The 6,769-nt window shown below is 41.4% G+C and overlaps 1 pseudogene; it reads left to right on the forward strand.

The window, feature by feature from the left end:
• The first annotated feature begins 4,228 nt into the window (after positions 1 to 4,228).
• LOC134732089 (osteoclast-stimulating factor 1-like) lies at positions 4,229 to 4,945 on the forward strand (annotated as a pseudogene).
• The last annotated feature ends 1,824 nt before the right edge of the window (positions 4,946 to 6,769 follow it).

The following is a 6,769-nucleotide window of genomic DNA, read 5'->3' on the forward strand; positions in this document are numbered from 1 at the left end:
AAATTTCTTCCCTTTTCTTTCTTTTTCTCCTAAGGAATTAATTCTTTTTCTTTAATTAATTAAATAAAACATATTTTATGTTTTATATTGAAAAATTGCCCATCATGCTCAGATTGTGGTCTCCAAATACTAATTTACACTGAAAGGAACCAAGGCTTCTTGGCTAAATGACTGATTACCAGTCGGGGGAAGGAAATGGATGGGCAAGGGGTATATTTTTATACCAAAAGGCTGGGAAGCTGTTAAAAACTCCTGAGGTCTGGACAAAGGACTCAGAAGCTGATAGGATAGGCTCTCACTGGCTAAAAATGAAAGAATTTGAGCATAAATAAAGGTAACACATTGAAATACATCAAATATGTTTGAATTCAATAGTTCGTAATGATACTCAAGAATTCACTAATTACTTTTAGGGGATGCTAGGAAACCAACTCATTATTTTGAAAATTGGAAAATAAAGGAAAATAATTGAACATTTACCCTGCTTTTCCTGTAAGAGCGACATCTTAGGGTGATAAAACAGTGTATGTTCATGACAAGCCAGAGCTACACAGTGAAATCACTGTCTGTACAAAAAATACAAAAATTAGCGAGGTGTGGTGGCACATGCCTGGAGTTCCAGCTACTTGGGAGGCTGGGGTAGGAGATTGCTTGAGCCTAGGAATTCGAGGCTGCAGTAAGCCATGATGGCACCACTGCAATCCAGCCTCAGTGACCAAGCGAGACGCTCTCTCTTTCAAAAAAAAAAAAAAAAAGTACATGAACAGAAGTTTCTCTTCACAGAAGTATTCTACACAATTAATGAAGATGCAATAGTACAATTAGAATATCACCATTTTGCTCCCTATGAACTAATGAGTTTTGGCACTGATCGTCAGTGTCCACTAACATCATAAAAGATACACAAGCAGGTGTAATGTACCTTCTAATGGAAGAACAGACACCACCTGTGAAGTAGTTTTGCAAACAAAAACAAAAATTGGACCTGAATCTGATCAAGCCCCTAGACTTAACTATCGTTTTATAAAACACGTGGGGGCAAAATGATAGCACAGAGTTTCAGTCAGGAAAGCCCAGACTGGGGAAAACTCTATAGGACAAAAAGAAAATAACACAATAAATACAAATAAATGCAATCAGATCTCTATTTAGGTCTACATCTCTGTATCTAGCTATAGATAAATACAGAGCTATAGAAACAGACAGCAAGAGTCTATAGATCAAAAGTGTCTTGAGAGATATATTAACCAAAAACAACATCTGACTTTTATTTGGATCTTGATTCAAACAGGTTGTTAAAAAATAAAAAAGCATTTAGAATTTTTTTTTCTTGAGACAGGGTGTTGCTCTGCTGCCCAGCCTGGAGTGCAGTGGCACAATCATAGCTCAATGCAGCTTCGGCCTCCCGGGCTCAAGCAATCCTCTCACCTCAGCCTCCCAAAGGGCTGGGATTACAGGTGTGAGCCCGGTGCCCAGCTGCATTTAAGAAAATTTAAGAATGGTTAGATACTTGATGTTGTTAAGGAATTATTATGGTAATGACACTGTGGTTATGTTTTAAGAGTTCTATCTAGCTTTTGGGTTAATTGAAGAAAATAAATAAATAAATGAGTTCTAGAGCAGCAGTCCCCAACCTTTTGGCACCAGGAACTGGTTTTGTAGAAGACAATTTTTCAATGGACAGGGCAGGGTGGTGGGGGTGGTGGATATGGTTTCAGGATGATTCAAGCGCATTACATTTCTTGTGCACTTTATTTCAATTATTATTATGTTGTAATATATAATGAAATAATTATACAACTCACCATAATGTAGAATCAATGAGAGCCCTGAGCTTGTTTTCCAGCAACTAGATGGTTCCATCTATGGGTGATGGGAGACGGTGACAGATCATCAGGCATTAGATTCTCATAAGGAGCACGCAAACTATATCCTTTGCATGCACAGTTCACATAGACTCTTGTCTATGATTTGTGCTCCTATGAGAATCTAATGCAGGCTGGGCACAGTGGCTCACGCCCATAATCCCAACACTTTGGGAGGCTGAGATGGGCAGATCACCTGAGGTCAGGAGTTTGAGACCAGCCTGGCCAACATGGTGAAACCCTGTCTCCACTAAACACAAAAAATTAGCTGGGCATGGTGGCGCACACCTGTAATCCCAGCTACTCAAGGGGCTAAGGTAGGAGAATTGCTTGAACCTGGGAGTTGGAGATTGCAGTGAGCCGAGATCGCACCACTGCACTCCAGCCTGGGTGACAGAGCAAGACTCCGTCTCAAAAAATATATATATATAATGCAGCCACTGACCTGACAAGAGGCAGAGTCAGGCGGTAAGGCGAGTGATGGCGAGCAGCTGAAAATACAGATGAAGCTTCGTTTGCTCACCCTCTGCTCACCTTCTGCTGTGTGGCCCATTTTCTAACAGGCCATGGACGGGAACCAGTTCATGGCCCAGGGACCGGGGACCCCTGTTCTAGAGGATTTTTAAGGCAGCAAAACTTCTGATTATGATACTATAAGGTGAATACATGTTGTTACACATTTGTCCAAACCCCACAGAATGTACAACACCAAGAGTGATCTTAAAGCCTTTATTTTAAAAATGAGTTATTATCTTTTAGAGATATATACTAAGATATTAAGCATAAAAATAATATGACATGTGGGATTTGCTTCAAAGTAATTGAAGGAGGAGAGGCTGGAAGTATCAATGAAACAAGATGGCCATGAGTTGGTAAGGTGGATGATGAATAAATGGGGATTTATTTAGCTATTTTCTTTATCTTTGCTTATGCTTGAAATATTTTATAGTAACAAGTTTTAAAATTATGCGGAGAATGAGGCCAGGTGCAATGGCTCATGCCTACAATCCTAACAATTTGGGAGGCAGAGGCAGGTGAATTAATTGAGCTCAGGAGTTTGAGACCAGACTGGCCAATATGGTGAAACTCCCTCTCTACTAAAAAGACGAAAACTTAGCCAGGCATGGTGGTGCATGCCTGTAATCCCAGCTACTCAGGAGGCTGAGGCAGGAAAGCTGCTTGAACCTAGGAGGCAAAGGTTGCAGTGAGCCAAGATCATGCCACTGCACTCCAGCCTGGGCCACAGAGTGAGATCCTGTCTCAAAATAAATAAATAAATAAATAAATAAATAAATAAATAATAAAGATAAATTTAAATATATATACATATAGAGAATGACTCCATTTGTATAAAATTAGTCTATTTATCTGCTATCCATGGCAGCTCACACCCATAATCTCAGCCCTTTAGGAGGCTGAGGCAGGAGGATCACTTGAGCCCAGGAGTCAGAGACAAGCCTGGGCAACATAATGAGACCCCATCTTTACTAAAAATAAAAATAATTTAAAAATTAGCCTGCCATGGTGGCAAAAAAATTAGTTTATCTATCTATACACTCATACACATACACACACAGACACACGCACACAAATGTTTTATAATTGTATACATGTACGTATACATGCATTGCTGTCTTCCCATTCCTGAGCCTCATCACTCATTCCTGACACCCCATTCCATCTCAGAATGCTATGCATCTGTAGGAACACTCAGGCATAAGTCTAAAGAGGTAGGCAAGAACCGGATTACAAATAGAGTACTCCTGTTTGCCTTGCTAAAGAGTTTGAACTTTATCCAGATGTCCATGAAGATCCAATGAAGGACTAGCAGCCTTAGTGGCTGACTTTGAGAACAGAGGAACTATGGTGGTAAATTGGGAGCAGTTGAGGAAGAGAAGACTCTGTAATCTGAGAACAAGTTATGGCAAAAAGTGTTCCTGGGTAGTCCTGCAAGAGGGTCTCAAAGTTCATTTAGACCTGGCCTTAACAGAAACCCCAGAACAAAGGTCAGCTCATTCTTGCTCGTTTTCTCTGTGGCAAACTCCAGCTGGTGGTCTCAGAGGGAAGAGGCTTGTAAAAATTAAAAATGAAGGATGTTGAATCCAGTAGTTCCACTCTAGGTATATGCCCAAAAGAACTGAAAGCAGGACTTGAAAAGGTATTTATACATTTATATGCATAGCAGCATTATTCACAATAGCCAAAAGTGGAAGGAGGCCATGTGTTCCCCAGTGGGTAAGTGGATAAACAAGATGTAGTATATCCATACAATGAAATAACATCGAGCGCCAAGGGTGGGCACCAGTCCTTGAAGGCACACAACTGTAAACCAGACAGAAAGTAACCTTGAGGTGCTTGGAGTGCCAGGTAGCAGGCAAGCGGTGGGCTTTTCAGCGTCGTCTTTAGAATTTGCAGCTCAAGGAAGTGAGATGTCGAAGCTGCCACCCAAACCAGTCAAACCAGGGTAAGATAAAGTCTTCAGAGTCCTCTATACATTTGAACCCAGAACTCCAGATGAACTATGCTCTGAGGAAGGTGATATCATCTACGTTACTGACAAGAATGATGCAAATTGGTGGAAAGGCACCTCCAAAGGCAGGACTGGACTAACTCCAAGCAACTATGTGGCTGAGCAGGCAGAATCCATTGACAATCTATTGCATGAAGTAGCAAAAAGAGGCAACTTGAGCCGGTTGCGAGAGTGTTTAGACAACCGAGTGGGTGTTAATGGCTTAGACAAGGCTGGAAGCACTGCCTTAGACTAGGCTTGTCATGGGGATCTCAGAGATCTAGTGGAAATGCTGTTTACTCAACGGAGTATTTAACTGAGCCAACAGAACAAGTTGGGAGACACAGCTTTGCATGCTGCTGCCTGGAAGGGTTATGCAGACATTGTCCAGTTGCTTCTGGCAAAAGGTGCCAGAACAGACTGAAGAAACAATGAGAAGAAGCTGGCTTTGGGCATGGCTACCAATACCCATGCGTCTCTCCTGAAAAAGAAACAGGAGACAGATGCAGTTCGAACACTAAGCAATGCTCTTGCTATTCCAAAACTTTGTCTGCCAGAAGAGGGTTGGTAATCACTTTTTTAAAGTATATATGAACATGGCAGTGTTGCACTGTGTTTGAGTAGAGCAGGTAAAGGAAGGATTCTCACACCCACAGGAAGGGGAACATCGCACACTGGGGCCTGTTGTGGGGTGGGGGGAAGGGGAAGGGATAGCATTAGGAGATATACCTAATGTAAATGATGAGTTAATGGGTGCAGCACACCAACATGGCACATGTTTACATATGTGACAAACCTGCACGTTGTGCACATGTACCCTAGAACTTAAAGTATAATAAAAAAAAAAGGAAGGGTTCTCACCTTTGGTTTGCCAATAAGTGACTGGATTCGAACATTAAGCAATGCTCTTGCTATTCCAAAACTTTGTCTGCCAGAAGAGGGTTGGTAATTATTTTTTTAAATATGTATGAACATGGCAGTGTTGCACTGTGTTTGAGTAGAACAGGTAAATGAAGAGTTCTCACCTTTGGTTTGCCAATGAATGACTGGATTCTTTACTGTATAAAATGTATTGTTCACCAGAGTAGAACAAGAAGAGATGATTTCTATTTATCAAACTAAAAGAATTTTATAATTTTTTTCTTTAAAAAATCAGGGCCGGGCGCAGTGGCTCATGCCTGTAATCTCAGCACTTTGGGAGGCCGAGGCAGGCAGATCATGAGGGCAGGAGTTCGAGACCAGCCTGACCAACATGGTGAAACCCCATCTCTACTAGAAAATACAAAAATTAGCCGAATGTGGTGATGCACACCTGTAATCCCTATTGGGAGGCAGAAGCAGGAGAATCACTTGAACCCAGGAGGTAGAGGTTGCAGTGAGCCAAGATTGCACCATCGCACTCCAGCCTGGGAGACAGAGCAAGACTCCGTCTTGCAAAAAAAAAAAAAAAAAAAATCAGGATGGTTTTTTGGTTAAACTTCTTTATCTCAAGGATTGAGATATTTTGAATGGATTTTTCAAGGGAGGGAAGGCTTACTATAATAATAAACCAAAATACTTATCAGAAAATCATCAGCTATTCTGACAAGAATAAACATTTTAAGAGGCTTTTTAAAAAAAAAAAAAAAAAGTAATATGATTCAGTGTTAAAAAGGAAGGAATTTCTCTCTCTCTCTCTTTTTTTTTTTTTTTTTGAGATAGAGTCTTGCTGTGTCACCCAGGCAGTGGTGCAATCTCCACTCATTGCAACCTCCACCTCCCAGGTTCTAGCAATTCTCCTGCATCAGCCTCCCAAGTGGCTGGGACTACAGGCACCCACCACCACACCTAGATAATTTTTTTATTGTTAGTAGAGATGGGGTTTCACCACATTGGCCAGGCTGGTCTCGAGCTCCTGACCTCAAGTGATCCGCCTGCCTTGACCTCCCAAAGTGCTGGGATTACAGGCGTGAGCCACTGCACCTGGCCAGGAAGGAATTTCTGACACATGCTACAACACAGATGAACCTTGAGAATATTATGCTGAGGGAAATAAGCCAATCACAAAAGGACAAATACTGTATGATTCATATGAGGTATCTAAAATAGTCAAAAGTCATAGAGACAGAAAGTGGAATGGTGGTGGCCATTGATTAACAGGTATAGAGTTTCAGTTTTGCAAGATGAAAATATTCTTTTTTTTTTTCTTCTTTTGAGATGGAGTCTTACTCTGTCACCCAGGCTGGATTGCAGTGGTATGATCTTGGCTCACTGCAACCTCCACCTCCTGGTTTCGAGTGATTTTCCTGCCTCAGCCTCCTGAATAGCTAGGACTACAGGTGCCTGCCACAATGCTCAGCTAATTTTTGTATTTTTAGTAGAGACAGGGTTTCACCATGTTGTCCAGGCTAGTCTC

Source organism: Symphalangus syndactylus, chromosome 13, assembly GCF_028878055.3.
Source record: "Symphalangus syndactylus isolate Jambi chromosome 13, NHGRI_mSymSyn1-v2.1_pri, whole genome shotgun sequence".
Taxonomy (NCBI): domain Eukaryota; kingdom Metazoa; phylum Chordata; class Mammalia; order Primates; family Hylobatidae; genus Symphalangus; species Symphalangus syndactylus.